This window comes from Neovison vison, chromosome X (assembly GCF_020171115.1).
Source record: "Neovison vison isolate M4711 chromosome X, ASM_NN_V1, whole genome shotgun sequence".
In the NCBI taxonomy this organism is placed as follows: domain Eukaryota; kingdom Metazoa; phylum Chordata; class Mammalia; order Carnivora; family Mustelidae; genus Neogale; species Neogale vison.
The window spans coordinates 92730510-92753706 of record NC_058105.1 but is presented as its reverse complement, the minus strand read 5'-3'; the positions used below and the strand labels follow the sequence as shown (position 1 = coordinate 92753706).

Genomic DNA, 23197 nt, shown 5'->3' with positions numbered 1-23197 from the left:
CCAATGGAAAAGAAGACTGGATGCTGGGCAGGCAAAGCATCATTACCATCCATCATCACCATCATCATTATCATCATCATCACCATCATCACCTACTACACCAAATTTGTGGTTGAGATCCTTGGCCACAATCCCCTCCCCAGCTCAGAGCCACTCTCAGTAGTTAGGGGAACACTAACACCAATCACTAATACAGTTATGGATCCTTGATTCCCTCTGGGAGAAAAAAAAGCAGTACAAAGCAGAGAGTACTGGAGTCGGCTAAAGACTTAACTTCATTTCGACAATTTAAAGATTTATCTTTCTATTTGCCTATTAGCCTATTTGATGCTTCACCTCGTTCCTATTATCCCAGAAGCTCAGTCTTGGAAAGATAACATATGACAACTTAATGTAACAAATAATAATTATAAAATTCCTGTGTGCATTGACTTAAGGATTACAATTTCAATTTTGAAATGATGGGTTCAACATGATTTATGCCTGGTGAAGATCGTAGGAATTAGGAAGAGCAGACAGAATTATGAGAATCAAGGAGTCTGGGCCGTGACGTGAGAGATCGACTCACAGCACATATAATGAGCTATTTCCCTCACTATCTGAGGCTAGAATTTAAGGCTAATAGAGAAGGAGCTCCGTAACTATGGTTACAAACTTAGTTCCAATCTTGGCTTTCTCACTTGCTAGTAATACAGCCTATGACCAAGTTACTGAAATGTAACAAAGTTTCTTGAGCTCTGACTCTGTATCAAGCACTTACATACATATCTTTCATCTTTATAAGAACCTGGAAGGGAATGGCTCAACCTCTCAATTAATCAAATGCTGTCAATGAGAAGACATAATCAGTTTAATAGCAATTCCACAGGGATGCCTGGGTGGCTCAGTCAGTTAAGCATCTGCCTTCCCCTCGGGTCATGATCTCAGGGTCCTAGGATTGAGTACTGCATCGGGCTCCCTGCTCAGTGGGGGAGCCTGCTTCTCCCTCTGCCTGCTTCTTTTCCAGCTTGTGTTCTCTCTCTGTAAAATAAAGAAATAAAATCCTTTAAAAAAATTAAAATGAAAGGCTCTTTAGAGCACAAGAGAAATGGAGTAGTAAGTATCCCATTTTATGTATGAGAGCACTGAAGCTTAGGGAACCTTATCTGGCCTAGGTCACACAGCTTACAAGCAGCGTGAAGAAAAAAAGGCAAGAACGACCCCTGGACCAGCCAGCGGCTGAGTGTCACTGCATCCCAGCGTCCAGGACCTACATTCCACCATTGCCACCATGCCCAGGAGAAAGGCTGAAGGGGACACCAAAGGAGATAAAGTCAAGGTGAAGGATTAAGCCACAGAGAAGATCTGCTGTCTGCTAATCCTGTTCCTCCAAAGCCATAGCCCAAGCCTAAAAAGGTCCCCTGCCAAGAAGGGAGAGAAGGTACCCTAAGGGCAAAAGGGGGAAGCTGATGTGGGCATGGATGGGAATAACCCCACAGAAAACCAAGGTGCCTCAATAGACCAGGCACAGAAAGCTGAAGGTGCTGGACATGCCAAGTGAAGCATGTGCGTTTTTGATAACTTCACTGGTGACCCCACAGTTTGAAATATTGTTTGTTTGTTTTAACCAAGTTCTATAAAAATTCAGAATTTTTTTTCAATTTATTTATTTTCAGAAAAACAGTATTCATTATTTTTTCACCACACCCAGTGCTCCATGCAAGCCGTGCCCTCTATAATACCCACCACCTGGTACCCCAACCTCCCACCCCCCCGCCACTTCAAACCCCTCAGATTGTTTTTCAGAGTCCATAATCTCTCGTGGTTCACCTCCCCTTCCAATTTACCCCAACTCCCTTCTCCTCTCTAACACCCCTTGTCCTCCATGCTATTTGTTATGCTCCACAAATGAGTGAAACCATATGATAATTGACTCTCTCTGCTTGACTTATTTCACTAAGCATAATCTCTTCCAGTCCCGTCCATGTTGCTACAAAAGTTGGGTATTCATCCTTTCTGATGGAGGCATAATACTCCATAGTGTATATGGACCACATCTTCTTTATCCATTCATCCGTTGAAGGGCATCTTCGTTCTTTCCATAGTTTGGCGACCGTGGCCATTGCTGCTATAAACATTGGGGTACAGATGGCCCTTCTTTTCACTACCTCTGTATCTTTGGGGTAAATACCCAGGAGTGCAATTGCAGGGTCATAGGGAAGCTCTATTTTTAATTTCTTGAGGAATCTCCACACTGTTCTCCAAAGAGGCTGCACCAACTTGCATTCCCACCAACAGTGTAAGAGGGTTCCCCTTTCTCCACATCCTCTCCAACACATGTTGTTTCCTGTTTTGTTAATTTTGGCCATTCTAACTGGTGTAAGGTGATATCTCAATGTGGTTTTAATTTGAATCTCCCTGAGGGCTAATGATGATGAATATTTTTTCATGTGTCTGATAGCCATTTGTATGTCTTGATTGGAGAAGTGTCTGTTCATATCCTCTGCCCATTTTTTGATATGTTTGCCTGTTTCATGTGTGTTGAGTTTGAGGAGTTCATTATAGATCCTGGATATCAACCTTTTGTCTGTACTGTCATTAGCAAATATCTTCTCCCATTCCGTGGGTTGCCTCTTTGTTTTTTTTGACTGTTTCCTTTGCTGTGCAGAAGCTTTTGATTTTGATGAAGAATTTTGTTTTGCTTTTTTTTAATGATGTGTTGTTGGCACACAGAGTGCTTTGTTGTTGTTTTGGGCGAGGGGCGTATTGTAACTAACATAATATCTCTAAAGCTAGACTGATAAAAGGGGAAAAACACTTGGGCCCCTGGGTGGCTCAGCCACTTAAGCGTCTGCCTTTGGCTAAGGTCATGTTCCTGGGGTCTCAGGATTGAGCCCCACATTGGGCTCCCTGCTTGGCAAAGAGACTGCTTCTTCCTCTCCCTCTGTCACCGCCCCTACCCCTGCTGTGCTCTCTCACTCACTCTCTTTCAGGTAAATAAATAAAATCTTAAAAAACAAAAACTAAACAAAAACACCAAGGGGGTAAAACCCTTCTAGTTTTGAGAAACTTCCTCTTGGTTGCCAAGAGGAGGGATTTCTTGATGTTGACACACATGAGCTACCTTGGCACAAACGCCTTGGTGGTGTGGAAAGACGAAAATTCATTTTTTATATCCTCTTCTCCCTCTCTGCCTTCAACATAGACTTGACCCCCTTAAACCCAGAGGCCTGTTGGAACCTGACCCCAAGGCATGGTTCTCATTATGTCAGGCAATCTGGACTTTACAGCATCACCATGGAGATGGCATCTCTTGAAAGAGTTCCTTTTTTAGCTTGTGGATCTTTAGATTAGTAACTCTGCCATTTTCATTTCATTTCCGGAAAATCAGGGTCAGCTTGTGAAAAGTTGTTAAGCAACATGCTAAATGTCAACTGTCAACCCTCACTCTAAACTTTCCATGTTCAGAGCATCAGATGAAGACTTCATTGGGTTTTATAGTGGCTTTCTGCTTTTGGTAGCCCATTGAAGAAGGGAGTTTGAAGGTTGTTGTATACTGTATACTGTATCTGCCCATGTCCTGCCTGATATACTGTGATTGTTTATGAAAAGTATATATATATTTTTAATTTATTTATTGGGGTGCCTGAGTGGCTCAGTCAGTTAAAGCCTCTGCCTTTGGCTCAGGTCATGATCCCAGGGTCCTGGGATTGAGCCCCACATCAGGCTTTCTGCTTAGAGGGGAGCCTGCTTCCCCCTCTCTCTCTGCCAGAGGCATACTTGTGATCTCTCTGTCAGATAAATAAAAATCTTTTTTTTTAAAAAAAAGATTTATGTATTTACTTTAGAGAGAGAGAAGGGAAAAAGCATGAGCAGGAGGGGCAGAGGGAGAGAGAGAATCTCAAGCAGACTCCGCACTGAGTGGGGAACCTGATACAGGGCTCCATCTCAAGATCCTGAGATCAAGACCTGAGCTGAAACCAAGAGTAGAATGCTTAATCAACTGCACCACCCAGGTGCCCTGAAAAAAATCTTTAATAAGGCTGGAAACAGTTTGAAACAAAATAAAACAATGTCATACAGCTTATTTCTGAATATGGAGCCAGAAATTGAATCCCAAATCTATTTGACTTCCACTCCCCACACTACCTTCAATGTTACCATAGCTCCTTGGTTTCCCCGTGCATAAAACAAGGATGGTAATAGGTACCTCCCAAGATCATCACAAGAGTCAAAGAGTATCTGTGAAATCATAAATGCCTAGAGGTAACTGGTGCTTAGTATTCTTTTTAACAACCAAACAACCATAGAAATGTACCGAGTGAGTAGAAAAGAAGAAAATTAAGGGGGTTAGGGATTGACAAAATAGGAACCAGGCAGACTTTACATTAAGGTGACTTCTGCCTTGGGAAGGACTTCCTGCAAATCACCTTCTGGGGAAGAGATCAGTCTCAGGACATGGAAAATCCAAATTATCAATTAGGCCTCCAAGTGGTTGAGCTGCAGGTATCAGGTACCTCATTAAAGTGGCTTAATTAGTCAAAGACTTCCTTTGCTCAGACTCACCCCAATTAAACAATGAAATTTGCCCAACATGACTTGATAAAAATCAATCCCTTTATTAAAATGTTTAAACACAACTGATGGTGTACTCTATGTTGGCTAATTGAATCTAAATTTTAAAAAAATGTCTAAACACAACCAAATGTAGTCAAAAAATAAAAACAGGTGAGGTCTGAGCAAAGGAGGTCTACATTCTGGATCGATTAGGTGTTTTTCTCTTCTATTCCTTAATTGTTTCCATTCCTAATCCCTTTCTTCTTTTATCCCCATGTTGCACTTTAAGAGGAAATGCTCACCTGCTTAATTCCATGCCAAAAGTCTTTCCTTAATACAAGATAAGGCCACTCAACTGACTCAATCTTATTATTTGCTGTGATTACTTTCCTTCCCAACCTTCCCCTAACTTGCCTTTATTATAGCTTTTAATGCTGTTTTCCTCTGGTCTGTTTAAAGTGACTGTGCTCCTTTAGAGAGGACAGGCAATAAGCTTTTTTTTATTAGAAAAGCCATGCACTGAAGATTGCCAACCCCAGGCTTCTCTTGTCTTTCAAAACTCTGCTCATTCCCTGACCTGAGGAAATTCACTGGGCTTTTTTTATGATGAGCATCTCTGTTAATTTTGAAGGATGCCCATAACAAATTACCACAAACTAAGTGGCTTATGACAATAGAATTGTATTCTCTTGGGGCACCTGGGTGGCTCAGTTGGCTTAGCATCTGACTCTTGATTTTCATTCAGTTCATGATCTCTGGGCTATGGGATCAAGTCCTGTGATGGGTTCCCTTCTGGGTGTGGAGCCTGTTTAACATTCTCTCTCTCTCTCCCCTTCTCCTTCTGCTCCCTTCCACCAAAAAAATAAGAATGGGTTCTCTCACTCTTCTGGAAGCCGGGAGTCTGAAATCAAGGTGTCAGTAGAACCATGCTTCATCTGAAGATTCTAGGGAAGACTCCTTCCTTGCCTCTTCCAGCCTCTGGTTGGCTGTGGACACATCACTCCGGTCTGCTTCTATTTTCACACGGCCTTCTTCTACATTTGTCGTCTGTGTTTCTCCTCTTCTAATAAGGGCACTTCTTTTAGGATTTAGGGCCACCCAGTTAATCCAGGATGCTCTCATCTCAAAATCCTTAACTTAATCATATCTGCAAAGACCCTCTTTGCAAAGAAAATCACGTTCACAAGTACTCGGGGGCTAAAACTCACACGTATCTTTTGGGGGCTCCCGTTCAACCCCTAATGATAACTAATAACTAATAACCTCTTAAATCCTATAACTGTCTTTCCCTTTTAAATTGTTTCCTATATTTTTGTTACAAAATATATTTCCTATGTCATGGAATAAAAGAAGACATTTTAAATGTATAATACTTTAATGTCTCCTAGTTTCCAATATTTGAACATCATTCAGGAGTTTACAAAGTTCCTTTCCATTTATATCTCTTTAGATGTAAGGAGCAATGCTGGGTGACAGGTCTAACATATATTATCGCTCTAGAGATCCAGAAGCTGAGGCTCAAAAGGACATGTCCAAAGTCTCATGTCACTGCAAGTCAGGGTTTCTTGAATCTTCATCTTTCCATCACACAACAGATGAGAAAAGTTGAGTGCTTTTCTTTTTTTTTTTTGAAGATTTTATTTATTTCTTTGAGACACAGTGAGCTAGCCAGAGAGAGAGAGAGAGAGAGAGAGAGAATGAGCAGGGGGAGTGGCAGAGGGAGAAGGAGAAGCAAACTCCCCACTGGGCAGGGAGCCCGTTATGGGGCTCGATCCTGGGACCATGGGATCACGACCTGAACTGAAGGTAGATGCTTAACCAACTAAGCCACCCAGGCACCTGAGTTTTTTTTCATTTTAAAATATCTACAGAACATGTTCACCTTGAGCATTAATCTTGTCAGAGGTGAGAAACCCCACTAGCATTTAATCCCTAGGACTTAATTAGCTCACTCAATGCAACAGCATCTAACACATATTTGGAAACAATTTATCTGTGGTCATCTGGTCAAAACATAACCTCTGGCAGCTCATTCTTATATGGTTGTCTATCCAGCATAGAAATGGTGATTGTCTGTGAGTGGTTTTCATAAGTATGTTCTTTCCTTCTGAAACTGAGGATGTCTTAGATGGCTATAACTGAATAAAGTAGAACCATGGCAATAAATAGATGAGCTCAGTCCAGTAGGAGGGCTTCCTGAAGAGTGGCCAAAGAGGGCCATTTATAAAAGGCACAAAACAGGGGTGCATTTCCCTTCTAGAAGGACTCAGAGTGCTGAAAACCTGGCTTGGAGGCAGAAAATAACAACTATTATTTTCCCACAAACTTGAGAGAAAACAATATACAATCGTCATGAGAAGTGTAACCCTTGGCCCTCTCTGGAACGCAATATCCTTTCCAAGTGGGCAAACCCTCGATGGTGTTGATTCGGTTTTGTGTTTGTTTCTAATAATAAAAGGGAAGTGGGAGATTTCTGGTGGCAGGCAGCCTAACCATTCATCTACAGACTTGGTATGTGTGTACGTGTTTACTTTGAATTATGTAAGTTATTCTTGTTTAATCATTTCTATTGACTTTAAAGAAGGAAACAGTACCTATGCAAAAAGTTAAATTTATCATGCCCCATGTTCAGAGATTGCTTCAGATGTTTCCCGTTTCAAAGAAAACAGTGATTTGTCTAATGTCAATCAAATCCAGTGTGCATGGAACGGAAGATCGCAGAGCTAGAGATGAAATAAATAGCCCTTGCTGGGTCCTTTGAGAGGCACATAAATTATGAGGAAACTTCTTCAGTAAGTATGACGTAATGCATATCTTCGTGTGCTGTCTTTTCTATGGGTACTTTCTCCCTCCCTCCTTCTCTCTCTCTCTTCCTGTCAGCAGGCCAAGAGGCTCCATAGACTCACTGCCAGCCTACATTTCAGCCGTCTGCATGTGCATAATGCCATACTCTAAGATTCTTTAAGAAGACACGATGAACTCCTAAACATAGTTTTTATCACAGCCTGCAACCTAAAGGAATAGTCTACGATGATCAGAAGTATACTGAGCAGAAGTGCAGTTGCCGTGGTTCCCTGACTAGGAAAAGGTGTTGAGCAAACTGATCATAACCCTTACCCTTGTAATGGTCACACTAGTGGTGCCTCATCCAAATCCCCTTCCCCAGGCCAGTACGCCTGTTCCCTAGCTGCTAGGGATGGTAGTTGCTGAAAGCTTATAGCCTCTTCTTTCTCCAGAGAGTTGCTCTTGGACGAATGGAACCATCTAGCAAGGAAGTTGACACCTTACCGCAAAGCTGACAACTGACTGGCTAGAAAGCACGAAAGTCAGGCCCACTCTGCCTGAAGGTGTGACTGTGTCGTATAGTCAAACAGCAAGCCTCCCTATGGGATCCCTCTGAAGCTAGTCTCCAGGTGAAACCACCATGTTTTTTCATGTTTTCCCTTGTTCCATCCAGCTTCCCTCCCTCTCATTCTCCTGAGATTCCTTGCCCCAAAAATCCCTGTCTCAGGTTCTGCTTCTAGAACCTTGTGGAAGACACTTCCTTGATGTGGAGAGCAAGAGCCATCCTAGACAGCAGAAATGGTGCTTTTTTGTAGCAACCAACCAAGAGGACCTGCCCTCTGCACTCTGACCTCTGACCCAAATCAGGTGCTCCCTCTCTCCCCCTCACCCTTGTAGCCAATGAGCCACCAAATAAAACCTCTATCTCCTTAACATCTTGTTATCCTAAGTGCTTTCCAGTCACCACCCCAGTTCAGGCTCTCTTGGCTTCTTAACTACAGTAATGGCATTTCTTCCTACTGGTCTTCCTGACTTCAGGCCTATCTGGTAATCTTTTTTTAAAAAAATATTTTATTTATTTATTTGACAGAGAGAGAGAAAGAGCACAAGCATGTGGAGCGGCAGGTAGAGGGAGAAGCAGGCTCCCTGCTGAGTGGGACTCAATCCCAGGACCCTGGGATCATGGCCTGAGCCAAAGGCAGATGCTTAACCTTAACTGAGCCACCCAGGCCCCCCTGTCTGGTAACTTTCTAAATGACAAATCTGATCATTAGGAGTTCCTTTATCCTCAAACACTCTCATTGGCTGCCTTATTACTATCAGTGTAATGACAATGGTCACCCTTTATTATATATTAAGTGATTCACATGCACTATCTTATCCTGTAAAGTAACACTGCAACAAAGTTACAATGATACCCTTTTGCTAGTAAGAACATAGAGTCTCTGGAAGGGTAAGATTTACCTAACACCCACAGCTAATCAAGGATTGATCCAGAAAGTGTTTTAGCTGACTCCTAGACCATGCTGTTAATCTCATCACAAGGTCGCCTCTCAGTAAACCCAGACACAGCATTCGGGCTTTCAAAGCCCTCTATGGACAGAGCCCAAAATAATTTCTCAAATTTATCTTCTCCCAACTCATCACACTCCTCATGTCAACCAGACAACTGGTTCTTCCTTCCAAACACTTTGAACATCCCTCTTCCCTTCTCCTGCCGATTTATCTCACTAGAGCTCAATTTGCCCACAACTCCACCTTCACCCTTGTGGCCGACTGTGTGCATTCTCTTGATCCTTGAATCTGGACTGGTTCTCTCCTTACCAATAACATACAGCAGAAGTGACATTGCGTGACTCCCACGGCCAGGTCAGAAAAGCCCACATAGGTTTCTGCCTGAGACCACCATGCTATGGAGGCTACGTGCACCCCAGTGACAGCCCACCTGAGCTCTCAAATGATTTCCGACTGAGAGCCGGCATCAACACCAGCCCTGTGTGGCCGCCATCTTGGACATCCAGCCTCTGGAGGCTTCAGATGACTATACACCATTATATGTGACCACAACCACTTAAGAGACCCCCAGGAAGAACTGCTCCACTGAGACCTTCCTGAATTCCTAAACATAAGATTTTTAGATAATTAAAAGGATGGTTTAATGCCACTAAGTTTTGGGGTAAATTACACAACTAAGTTCTGAGGTGAATTACACAACCAGAGAAACCATGACAGCCTTATGATCTCCCAGTGCCCTAATTAAACGCCAGTCTCTGTAGGAGGCCTCTTTTGTCAGATTTAATTTCCACCTCTGGAAACTCTCATAAAAATTAGCTTCTCAAGTATATCACATATTAAAGTTGGCCTTGTATTAGTTCTTTGTGGGCTTACCTTTTCCCTCTAATCCACACATCTTGAGGGTAGAAGGAGTGCAGTACTGATATTCATTAATCTTTATATTCCATTGCTACTAACCCTGTGCCTGGTACTAAGTAGACCCTTAATAATTGTGTGTCGTCCTGAACTAAACTGAAGAGATAAGGAATAACTTATTCTCTGCCAATAGGAAAGAGTTATAAATCTCCTGTTGCAGATATTTGTAGAGAACTGTAGGCCTAGTGGAGTTCTAGCCTTTTGCTGCACTCCAGACCCAAATAAAACAGTAAAATGTGCCAATAAAAGAGTAGAAAGCCCCCATGAAATAGAAGAGATAGTATAGAGCCCAATCATTGAAGAAAATGGGTTCTGCCAGCCTAGGTAGGAATATCAGCTCTACCACTTATGAGCTTCACGTTCTTTGTAAGCTCCTTCTCATCCAGAACTTTAGTTGTCTTCTCTGGAAAATGGATTTATAGTGCCCCCCACCTAGGGCTGTCCTAAGGAGGAAATTAGATAATTTCTATAAAGCACTTAATTTGATGTTTCAATAATAAGCTTTTGATAAATGATACTTACTCATATCATAGGTAAGTGAGTGCACTTTACAATTCCTAGGACAACATCAATTTTATAACTTCATTCTTAGAAAACACAATAATTTGTCATGTAAATCACATAAAACCACTATTTGTAAGAGTCCTTTTAACTATATCCACAGACTATAAATAAACCTTTGCCAGATCCTTTGTCTTGATTTTTGTTTGAAAAATATAGTCATCATTCCCATAGACCACAGGACCAAAATCTCCTGCTTTAAAAAAAAAAAAAAAAAGATCTTATTTATTTGATTGAGAGAGCGAGCATGAGTGGTGTGGAGAGGCAGAAGGAGAGGGAAAAGCAGACACCCACTGAACCAGGGGGTGGGAAGATGTCGAACGTGGGGCTCAATCCCAAGACCTCAGGATCATGACCTGACCTGAAGACAGATGCTTAGCTGACTGAGTCGCCCAGGCACCACTAAAATCTCTTGCTTTTCATGAGTTCCCCTCTATGCCCTGAGGACCATGAGGGCCCAAGCCTTAATCACTCTTCTACACCCCAGTGGGACACAGAGGAAGAAGAGTGTCTTAAGCTAGATTTGGCGGCCAGCTTCTGCTCTGACAACACTGCTTGCAAGTTGTTGGCCTGGACTGTAGATAATGCTTCCTAGGGAAACTTGATGAGGCAAGACCCCCAAAGTGGCATTTAGAGGCAAAATGTGACATTACTAAGTGAGGTGCAATTCTGGGGCTCAGTGTTTACACTTTCAAATTCCTGGGGGTCATCATTCCCATAGGACACAATGTAATGGCATCCCCTGGATGTGTGCACTGTGAACACTGCATATTGCTTGGACCCTTACTGAATCTGCCTTCCCTACTGCCGGCGGGGGGGGGGGGGGGTGTGTGTCTTGGAGCACACTCTGCCCCAATCTGTAAGTTCTTTCAAGTGTGGGTACCGAGAAGTACTTTATTGTGGAAAAGAACACAGAATAATTTGCGTAATGATTACAAGATGTAAAGAGATACTCTGAAACCATTATCTCACATGAAAGGCTCAAAACAGATTTTGCTTCCCTATTTTTCCAAAACAGAGACAACTCTTTCAGCATAAACTTTTGTTAAGTAAATGTTCCAGTTTTCTTTTCTCAAGAAAGCCCTCCTTCTACCTTCAAAACAAATCAGCAAATAAAGTTGTTCACAGCCCTACTCATTATGCAAAATTTATGAGCAGGGCATCAGTGGGGAATATAATGAAAGCAGATAATTTGAAACTTCCCCCCAAAATGATTTTAAACATAATGGAGGGCTAAAAACAAAAACAAAACAAAAAAAACAAACAAACAAACCCCCAAAACCCAATCCTTGGCTTTGTTCCTTTGTTCTTAATGTGTGCATTTTGTATTATTCATGAGAGTTCTTTGGGGTGGCTTAGATAGTACAAAGCCAATGCTGAATCAAAAAGCTGGATTCCACTCAAATAAACCCAGAGGTATGGAATGTTCTAGAAATGAGGGTCTTAGAAGATCTTGCTTAAGTCCATCCTAATCCCTTGGGCTCCAGCCTTTCCATTGCCTTTTAGGCTGTCTTCAATGGAAATGGGAAAAACTTCTCACCATTACCATCCTTTGCCATACAGGAAGTCAGTCCTTTCTTTTGGGTGTATGTCATTGGGTTCCCAAACATTTACCCAAAGAGAAGACCCTGAAACCCACATGCGTTAGCTTTCTTTTATTGGTTGTCTCTGCTGGCCTCTGAATGAACTGGGGAGATGGAGGGGATGGGAGGGAAGCATGGGCCTTTGTTAGTATGAAAGAATTGAAATAGGACAACGTGAATAAGTAGCCTTCTTCTGTACTAAACACAATTGCCTAGTGTTGAAAACTTTTATCATGATCAGTGAGAGTGCTATGATAATAGCCACAATCCCTACTCGCTTCCCACTACTCTTTACAGAACCCCAACTAGGGACCAAACACAATGAATCTTCATAACAACTTGGCAAGATGGACGTTACTGTTTTACTGAAAATGAAACCAAGATTCAGAGATAAGGTCATCGAGCTACAAGTCAGCAAGAGCTGGGATTGGATGCCAAGTCCACTGACCGCAAAGCCCACAGCCACCTGCCTCTAGCTTATGCAGACCACGCTGCAGCTTAAACCATATGCTGCCTAAAAATATAGGTCGGGTTTAGATCCATAAGCTGAATCTCCCCATAGGACCCAAAGATTTTCCTCACATTTGGATATCTTGTGCTTTGCCAAGATTTCAAAAGAAAAGAGTCACCAGTCCTTATATTCTGGTATATCCTAAAATGTACTAAACCTTCCTCACCCTTCCCTCTGCCTACCCATGCCATCTACTTTCCAACACCTGCTGGCAGTCACGGCAAGGGGAAGGGCCATGGAATCAGTGGCCGCATGGGATGAGATGGAAGCATAACTTTTAAGCAGATGCGTGTCCCTGTTCTTCTGGAAACAAACAAAAAAGTATGGGTACACTGCACCAAAGGTAGCATCACCAAAATAAGATACGGCATATATTCATTCATTCACTAATACTTGATGAGCAATTAAGATGATCAGATTTTCCCTAACACTTTCTCTTCTCTAGGAGGAGTCTACCTTGGTACCATCTCTCTGGAGAACAACTGAGCAATATCTATGAAATCTACAAAAATTACACGTGCATGTACCATTTGTTGCAGACTACTTTTCCTAGAAACAGACACTGCAACCAGGATTCTTGTGCAGGTGACTTACTGAGGAAATGTTCTCCGGAGAAACCTGCAGGGGAGTAAGGGAAATGGGGTGTCAGGAGAAGAAACTAGGGCAAGATGCAGCTTCAGATCCATCTAGCCTCAGCCTGATCCCACAAGGTGCTCTTGAGTGAAAAGTGGACCGTAGAGGCCATCCTGGCCAGAGACAAAGAGGCTGGGCTCTATACCCATGCACCTGTTAGTCATTGGTCAAGGGCCACCCCCAGAAGGGCATGTGACTTCTAAGACATCTGCAGGTCAGGCAGCAACTGTCAGTCAACAGCAGTTCCCCAGAAAAGAAAGCAGGTGTGAACTTTCAGCAACCACCACCTGCTGCAGCTAGGAAATGGGTATGCCAGTCCCATAAAAGAGTTCTGGGCCAGGCACCAACAACAACTGCCATCGTTGGACCCAGCAATCCCCTATCTAGTAATTTATCCTCCGTATGTTTGCACTTGTGCAAAGTAATGCACATCCAAGTTTATTCATTGCTGCATTGTTTATAATTGGAAAAGGCCCATCAATAAGTGACTGGTTAGTTACAAACAGTTACACAGCCATACAACAGAATATTTGGTAGGTGTGGGAAAAATAAGAATAAGGAAACTTCCCATGTGTGGATATGGGATGCCTTTAAGCATGTATTTTCACATGAAATGAGCAAGGTGCAGAATGTAATATGTATAGTATGCCACTATATATGTCTGTTTTAAGAACATATATACACACGTGTTTATATATGCTTAAGTTAACCCTAGAAGGATAGACAAGACATTGGAAACAGTGTGGCTGGAAAACAGAGTGGAAGGGAAAGTTTATGGCGTATATCACTTTGTACCTTGTAAATTTTAAACTATATGAATATATTACCTATTCAAATAAAATGAATGAAGATGGATGGATGGATGGGTAAATAGATAAATACATACATACATATATACATACACACACACGTACATACATACATACATATATACATACATAAATTTGGCCTGAAACCCACCCAGGAGTTTCTGCCTCTCCTTTGACAACCCAAAGAGGCAGAACCATAGGACATTTTGAAACCCAAATGTTTTCTTATTCAGGGTAAGTAACTTCCTTCCTGATGATAGCTGATGTACTCCCTGCACTTGTGTGTAATTTCTGTTTTAAACAATAGCCCCTTACTTTCCTACTGCAATAGGTTTTCTTTTTGAATTCAGAGCTATAATGAAAAGTCAGTATTTCCCAAAATGTATTAAATTTAGGCCCCATAGGCTTCTCTCTTATTTTTTAAAAAATATTTATTTATTTATTTTGGAGAGAGAGGTGGGAGGAGACGCAGAAAGAGAGGGGAGGGCGCCTGGGTGGCTCAGTGGGTTAAGCCGCTGCCTTCGGCTCAGGTCATGATCTCAGGGTCCTGGGATCGAGTCCCACATCGGGCTCTTTGCTCAGCAGGGAGCCTGCTTCCTCCTCTCTCTCTCTCTGCCTGCCTCTCTGCCTACTTGTGATCTCTCTCTGTCAAATAAATAAACAAAATCTTTAAAAAAAATTAAAAAAAAAAGAGAGGGAGAGAGAGAGAATCCCAAGCAGACTCTCCACTGAATGTGAAGCCTGATAGGGGGCTCGATTCCATGACCCTGAGATCACAACCTGAGCCGGAATCAAGAATCAGATGCATAACCTACTGAGCCACCCAGGCGCCCCTAGGCTACCTAGGTTTCTGTGCTGCAGAACTTATCAGAGCCCTTAATGTTATAATGTGCATTCTGAATCTCCTTAAAGACGCAGAATTGTCCCTTAGACCATTTGATTGCAGAACTAGAGAAGGGCTCAGCTGGGCAGTTCTTGCTTAAGCTCTCTCAATGACTGGAGTGATCTGAAAGTTCGACTGAGCTGGATGTTCAAAATGGCTCATTCACGTGGCTGGCGATTTGGCTGTTGGAAGTTCAGTTGCACTGGGTTGCTGGAGCACTTCCGTATGGCCTTGACAGCATGTGGGTCTCAGGGTAGTTAGATTCCTTACATACACCTGGCTTCTCCACAGCCAGGTGTCCCAAGAACCAAGCAGAAGCCACATGGCTTTCTCTGAACTTGCCTCAGAGATTATGCGGTTCATTTCTGTTGGTTCCATTGGTGACAAAAGTCGCTAAGGACAGCCCAGATTCAAGTGGAGAGGCCATAGAACGCACCTGAGAAGAGTGTCAAGGAATTTGTGGATATGTCTAAAAATTGCCACGGTTCTTTATTCCTGTGATTGTACAGATGGGGCCCAAGAAGAATATTTCACCAAAATAAACAATTGAATCCATGCTGCAGAAAAGATCAACTTGTAGTAGATGCATTTCAGCTTCAAATACAGGGTTTCCTTAAGTATTCAGAGGGTGCTCTATAAACATGCAGTGACTTTTCGTCAAAGGCAAAGCTGGTTTCTGCATGAACCTGTTCTGGACTGTGAATCATGTCTAATTGTCATGGAATCATGCCATGTGTTAACTGCATGTTTCACTGACTTATTTTTGAAAACTGACAGATAAAGCTGGTTTCAAGATTAATTATAGTGTAGAAGAAGGAAAGAGCTGTCAAGTGTTCTATATCAGTCTATTTAATAATCATACCATTTGAAACTATGAAGAAACTATAGAATTTCTGACCAGTTTCACCATGTTTATGAGGATTGCACTGTGCATCCTTTTTGAAACTAAAATTTGTTTTTTAATATCAATTTATTGATTGATTTATCTTTGAGAAAGAGACAGAGGAAGGTGGGGAGAGGTAGAGGGAGAGGGAGAGACAGAATCCTAAGCAGGCTCCGTATCCAGAGCAGAGCCCAATACACGGCTTGATCTTACAACCCGAGATCATGACCTGAGCTGAAACCAAGAGTCAGATGCTTAACCAACTGAGCCACCCAAGCGCCCCTGAAACTGAAATTTGAGGGGATGAAATGATGCACTACAGTTTACTTTGACAGAAAAAAACAAAACCCCATTCATATTTAGTAGAGGAATTTTGAGTCCTTGGTTTGGATCATCAGTATTACCTCAATCTTTCAGAGATGTTTGTCTATGGAAGTAAAGTTGAACATCCAGATGAAAGAAAATGCTGACTTCCTTTACCATCTAACTAAAGGAAGAAAATGCCGGTAGGATTTTATTTCATGAGGACGATAAATCAAAAATGAGGACCCCCCACTTAAGCATATTATAGTGGCTTATAGTTCCTTGTCAGCAAGTCTAAGGATTATGTAATCACTTACAAGTTCCTTCTCCCCAGTCCAGTAAAACGACATTAGCAGCGAAAGCTCAGAGAGTATGTGAGTAATGCATAATTAACACATTTTGGAAATCATGTGGCTGAGGCAAGGAAATCTTTCACAAGCTCTTAATGTACAAGAAAGATTTTACATATTCCGTGAAGAGAGGAGAGAAAAACAGGCTGGCTGAAGAAGTAGTTTGAAAAAAGATGGGATAATTTTTTAAGTGGGAAGGAGGCGTGGGTCTTTGTCTCAGAGCCTGGTGCATTCGGTTAAGCAGATTGGCCAAGGAGCCAAAGGAGGCAAATGGGTTTCTCCCCCCTCCAGCCAAACTGGAAAGAAGGACACCATTAATGAACCAACATTGGGCAAGTAAGTTGGGGCAGGATAGTGTGTCCTCAATGGCAGGTCACAGCACCGAACGCAAGGGACCGAAACAATGGGAGAAAGCTAAGGAGTGGAGGTAGGGTTGGGTTTGTTCAGGAAAGCTGAAGTTCAAGAAAAGCAAACCATAGTGAAATACTGGGCACCACCTTCCCGATCACAGGCCAGTGTGCAAAGGGCTCTTGTCACTTTACTAAGAGTGGTCCAGCTTCGCATCCTTCCGGGTTTTCCTTGTTATTAATGAGTCTACAGGGGACACTGTGTGGACCGTGTTAAAGACTCGCCAGATCTGAAAACTGGAAAAGACCTTAGAGATCATTTGGTTCATCTGTTTTCACCTCAGGAGTCCTCTGGTTCTCAATACACAGGATTTTCTTGTCTTCAAGGGTCCTCGGGCTCAACTGTTTGTTATCAGCTTTGCATGGTTACCTCCTACTTCAAAGTTCTTCTCCACAATCTCCATTTTCTCAGAGCTCTCTGTGAACTCCAGATTCTTGGAATTGCCTGCTACTTCCCACTTGGCAGTCACCGTGGACAAATGCCATCACCTCCCGAACGTCTCAGGTTCCCACATCCCTGCTGGAGAGAAAGCTGGTTGGGTCATTTCTGGGCACTTGAGAGCTGTAATTTCCTGGAGAAATTTTTTTTTTGTTTTAAAGATTTTATTTATTTGAATGCGAGAGAAAAGGCACGAGACAGGGGGAGGGTCAGAGGGAGAAGCAGACTCCCCAATGAGCAGAGAGCCTGATGTGAGACTCCACCCTGGAACTCCAGGATCATGACCTGAGCTGAAGGCAGACGCTTAACTGACTGAGCCACCCAGCCTCCCCCCACCCCCTGCCAGGAGAACTTTTGAGAATGGTGTGTCCCTGGCCAGTGCTTCATGCTGGAAGCATTGATGGCTGTTACTCCAATCTTCCCCCCACAACCTTTAGACCCTCATTCCCCTAGGTTCCCCTCATCATGTAAACCCTTAAGCCCTTAGTTTCCTGCAATGCACAGTGCGGCAGGAAACCAAACCAAACCCTGTCTTCCCATCAAAGTTTGCTTAGACTGAGAGATATCCAAACCTTCCTGGTGCACAGTAAGAGCCAACATTGCTACTTGAATGCAGGGGTTCTGGGACTGAGAACTCCCACAGTGTGGGATCCAGCAATTATAAGCACCCTGGACCAATGGATGCCCAAAAGACACATATTCACTGTGCCTCTTGATTTTAAGTATCAAAAACCCTTTGGAGCTAGCTTCAGCAGAAATGTATGAGAGGGGTATTATAAGGATACTAAGGTGTGTCCTGGAATAGAAGGTAGAGTTAGACAATCAAACTTCAAGAATAGCAGAGAGAACAGGGCTTGAGGAAAATGGGGTACTCATGAATTCTCCCTCTTCATCTTTAGATGTTTTTATTTCTCTCTGAATTTCTGCTTTGTTCTTCCCTTTCACTGCAGAAAGGTTTTCTCTGACTCCCCAGCAAATGGAAGCAAAGATTCTAGAATAGTTTATATAGAAGAAGCAGGTAGAAATAGGAAGAGCCATTCTCTTGCATCAAACCTCGACTGGGGTCAAGTTCACTAAAATTTGAATGCAGCCTGTGCACACAGAGGCTGGAGCTTCAGGCTGGAAAGAGGGCATGGCTGGGAATCTGGTAAGAGAGAAGTCTGAATTGGTACAGAATCATTTTCAAAGAGATGTCCCGGGTTCACTATGGAAGTAAACACGCACATATGCACACACACACGTGCACACACACACACACACACACGATAGTATACAGAGTAACAAACTCAGGAAACAGGGTGTGTGTACCACTTCCATTCAGTTTCCCACTGTGAAGGAGGGCTGAGTTGAGGCAACTGCCAAACCTTTCAAGGAAGTCAAAATGTAGGTGAAAATCAAACAAAGGAAAAGGAAAACAAAAAGCAAGGAAAGGGCACTCCGAATGAACGTGCAAACAAAAATTCTAGAGCACATAAAGAAGTCATATGTTAAGGAAAAAATCTAACAAAATAATCTGATAATGAACTCAGTACAGGTGAAGTCAATGTTATGGAACAAAAAGAAACTTCAGAATAGTTATGTTTAAGGTGCTCTAGATCAGTGAAGGCATAACATGCATTAGAGGAAGAGCAGGGGTCCTGCAGGGGCGTCTGCGTAGCTCAGTCAGTTAAGTGTCCCACTCTTAGCTTCTGACCACAAGCACTTACCCCCTCAGTGCCTTCTCACCCCAAAAGACCTGCTTCCCTTCTCCCTGAAGGCCATGAGTCCCATGCAGAGCTACTCCTTTGCCCGTGGTGGCTCTGCTTGGTCATGACCCTGGAAAGCCTGGTCTCCTTTTCTCTTCCAGGTTCTGGGCTCGTTGAGCACTCTCCACTATGCCCCAGATGCCACTCTCATCTGGGAGACCTCCTACAGAAGGTCTTTTCTTTTCCTCCATGATTGTGAGGGCTTTTTAAAAAATTATTTTTTAGAGTAGTTTTAGATTTACAGAAAAATGAATTGGAAAGTACAGAGAGTTTCCCAAATGCCCACTCCCTCCACCACCAACCCAGTTTCCCCTACTATTTACATCTTGCATCAATGCAGTACATTTGTTACAATGGATGAACCAGTATTGGTATATTATTAACTAAAGTCCATAGTGTAAATGTGTAATGACATGTATTCACTATTACTGTGTCATACAGGATAGTTTCACTGCCCCCCAAAATTCTCTGTGCTCCTCCTTCACATTCCTCTCTCCTACCCAACCTTCAGCAACCACCAACCTTTTTACTGTCTCCATAATTTTGCCTTTTCTAGAAGATCATATAGTTGGAAGCACACACGTAGCTTTTTCACACTGGCTTCTTTCACTTAGGAACAGGCACTAAAAGTTCCTCTAAGTCTTATCATGACTTGACAGCTCATTCTTTTTTTTTTTTAAGATTTAAATTTTTTTTAAGAGAGAGAAAAAGAGATCACAAAGGGAGAGGGAGAAGCAGACCCACTGCTGAGCAGAGAGCCTGATGCAGGGCTTGATCCCAGGACCCCAGGACCCCAGGACCCCAAGACCATGACTTAAGCTAAAGGCAGATGCCTGACTGACTGATCCACCCAGGTGCCATGATAGCTCATTTCGTTTTAGCACCGAATAACTCTATTATAACATTCCATTTTTATCTATTCACCTACTGAAGGACATTTTTATTGTTTCCCAGTTTTGGAAAATATGAACAAATTATGAACAACTATGCTATAAGCATCCATATGCAGGCTTTTGTGTAGACATAAGTTCCCAATTCCTTCGGATAAATACTAAGGAGGACTATTGCTGGATGGTATAATAAGAGTATATTTAACTTTGTAAGCCACTACCAAACTGTCTTCCAAAGTAGCTGTACCCTTTTACATTCCCACCAGCAATGAATGGACGTTCCTGTTGCTCCATTACCCTGCCAGCATTTGGTGCTGTCAATGTTCTGGGTTTGGACCATTCTAATAGGGCTGCAGTGGTATCTCCGTTGTTTTTATTTGCATTTCCCTAATGACATGGGATGTGAAGCATCTTTTCATATTTGCATTTCCCTAATGACATGGGATGTGAAGCATCTTTTCATATGCTTATTTGCCATCTGTATATCTTCTCTGGTGAGGTGCCTGTTCAGGTCTTTTTGCTCATTTTTTAACTGGGTTGTTGTTTTCATATTTTTGAGTCTTAAGTGAGGGCTCTTCTTTAACAACTAGTTTTTGAAAAGCTTGATTTCCAAGTTCTTCCAAGGCATTAACTACAAGCCACCAGGCTGTCCCCTGAAATGTTTCACAGACCTTGAGTTGGGATTTTCCTTCTCCTTTCTGACTCCCATGTGAGTATTTTGATCCATGGACATGAACTGTGGAACTGTATGGGGCACCATTGGTAGACTTGCTTCTGGGTCCAGTTGATAACAAGAGTTGCAGCCAATGCATCTGGCCAAGCCTGCTAGCAAGAAAACATTTGCAGCCCACCGTGCTATTACACTTGTGATATAGAAGCCAAAGAGTAGTAGTTGCCAATACTTGTTTGTAGTCATGTTGGAACACCACAGGATCCAGTTCACCTCTTTCCCGGGCCCTCCGAATCTCACATTTTTAAAGAAATCTGGGCATGAGGAAGTTGGGAGAGCAGAAGAACATCGAGATTCTAAGCTGGCTGCAGCAACTGTTCAGATTACACTCGTGTCTTTGACCCAGGTGATGAATGTGCCCAGAGTTCTACCCAGGGCTAGTGAAGAGTGTTCAGGAAAAAGGAGAAGGTCTTCAATCTGGAAATGAGGTGGAAAGACTCATGGAAAAGACCAAATATGGGAGGTGATTGGTATGGGGCATGAGTGTGATACATCTGACTCTTCTGCCCGTGGATTTAAACTTGAAGCATGTGATGAGCTTTTTCCTGCTTCTCTGAATGAAGTATGGAGCACTTTACATCAACCTGCGGATCTGCAGTTATGACAAGCAACAGAATCTGACAACAAGTTCATTAAACAGGGAAAATTACTGAACAAGTTGAAGGAAGGGAGTAAGAAGAGAAAAAAAGGGGGAAAATGACACTTTTAACAGGGAGAAGAAGTGAAAAAAGTCCAGGTTTTCCTAAACTGGTTTCACAGCTCTTAATGTTGGGAAGAAGGAGAAGAAGGAGAAGAAGAAGAGGAGGAGGAATAAGAAGAGGAGGAAGGAAGAGGAGTGTTCAAGAGGCACTAAATGATAAAGAGACAGTAAAAAAATTTCAGAAAGAGAAATAGTCTCCACCCAAAACAGGCATGAGGGGCATAAGCCTGTGGGACTAGGGGAGCACCTCTCACCCCTTGCTCTCAATCTTCTGCTCTGCTTCTGAGAACGATTTATGCAGAAGGTCACTGCCATGGTCTCTCTCACTGACTTGGACTTGAAGTAGCTGCTCAGTGAGTCTCCACAAGGAAGACCCCTCTGTGATATGGGGGATGAAAGAGATTCCCATGGGATGGATTGGACCGGGAATTCAAAGAGTTCTCTTCCCTCTGCAAAGACCTGTCAGTACCCTGGAGAGATGTACTGAGGAGTTGGGTCGGGCTTCCAGAACCACTAAGAGAGAGTACAAAGGAAGTCCTTTGCCTAGGATATTAATGGGATTCTATCAGACATGGAGGTACAAACGTGGGAGCTGAGCAGCCAAGTCCATTCTGAAATGCATGGCCATGGGAGTTCCTTCCTGCTCTGCAGCAAGGACATCCTGCTTATACTTTCTCAAAAACTTCTCTGGGAGCTGGGGGGTGGCAGGAGGGGCCCGTGCATCTGAAGGAGCCACCATAGAAACCGAAAGAAGCTATTGGCAGGGTGATGCCAGAGCAGCTGGCCAAGTACCAGGATGAATGCCAGGCACACACACAAGCAAAGATTGCAGAGACGCAGGAAGAGGAGAAAGACACGGAGCAGAGAGAACAGATTTGTTCTGGTAAAGAAGAGGAAAAGGCGAAGAGAGCCTGGAAGAAATTGGGAGAGAATGCTGAAATCAAGGAGGTGCTCTGTCAGACAATGGTCTGGAAAGAAACAAGAGCCATTCTGGGGAATAGAAGGGTGAAAGCTTTCCTGGATGCTGAGATCCAAACTCTCTGGCCCCAAGGCTGGGTGTAGACCCACGTCTCCATGCAAGGAGAGCAGACCACACCATGGGCTGCTGACATCAATACTGACCAAGAAGAAAGTAATGGCTCTTTCAAAGTCAGGGTGAAGGAATCATAGACTAAGCCTCATAACATGGTCCTCATCCTTTCAGTCAAAGCTGGAAGCACCACTGCTTTGCATCAAAGTCTCAGATCTTTATGTATAGTCAAAAAGGAATTTTCCAAAGCCCAACCCTCTGGACCATCCACCCTCCTCTGGTTCTCTGTAATCACCCTCAATTTTCTGGTGGAATGAACAGTGACACTGGAGCAGTCTGAGGAGAAAAGTCCCAAGAGTTCTGGCTACAAAGTGCGCTCCTGCCAGGCTCCCCTGAGCAAAGCTTTCCAAAAGAACAACAGTCTTCATTGCAGCACCACAGAACCTAGACCCAAGTCAGTCTGTACGTGGCATTGGGCAGCACAGAACTTTCACTCCCAACCCCACCCACCTAGTTCCATTTGGCAACGACCTCCCAGACCTGAAGTCTTCCACTGAGTCTCAGAGTCCATTCCTCCCCAGCATCCTCTTCAGGAAGCATTTCAGCCCCCAGCACGGTTCTCGTAAGAACCCAGCTTCTTCCTCCACCTCCCTGAGCCACATGGCAAGATGACATTCCAGCTCCTCAGGGCTATCCCACAAGTCTGCCCTCGCTGGGTCTGGCTCCCAACACAGGGTTTCTCCTAGCAGCTCTCCTCTGGAGGAACAACAATCCAGAGAGTTCCATTTCTTCATCGAAAATGCGCTTCCATATGTATAACCTCCCCCCACCATGGGACAGTTGGCCAAGGAACCTGTCCCGAGCCCACAATGAGCAAACCTCTGTTTTCCAGAAGCTGGCCTTGGTGGTCCAAATGGATATTCTGGTGATAGAAGCCAGGGAGGAAGAAAGGTACTAACTTCATCCCTGAAGCCCACCATGGATAGCAGC

General features: G+C 43.2%; 2 pseudogenes; both read left to right on the top strand.

Annotated features, from left to right (window-relative positions):
* Positions 1-1270: 1270 nt before the first annotated feature.
* LOC122897131 lies at positions 1271-1540 on the top strand (annotated as a pseudogene).
* A 19121-nt stretch (positions 1541-20661) lies between these two features.
* On the top strand, positions 20662-22524 carry LOC122896661 (annotated as a pseudogene).
* Positions 22525-23197: the final 673 nt, after the last annotated feature.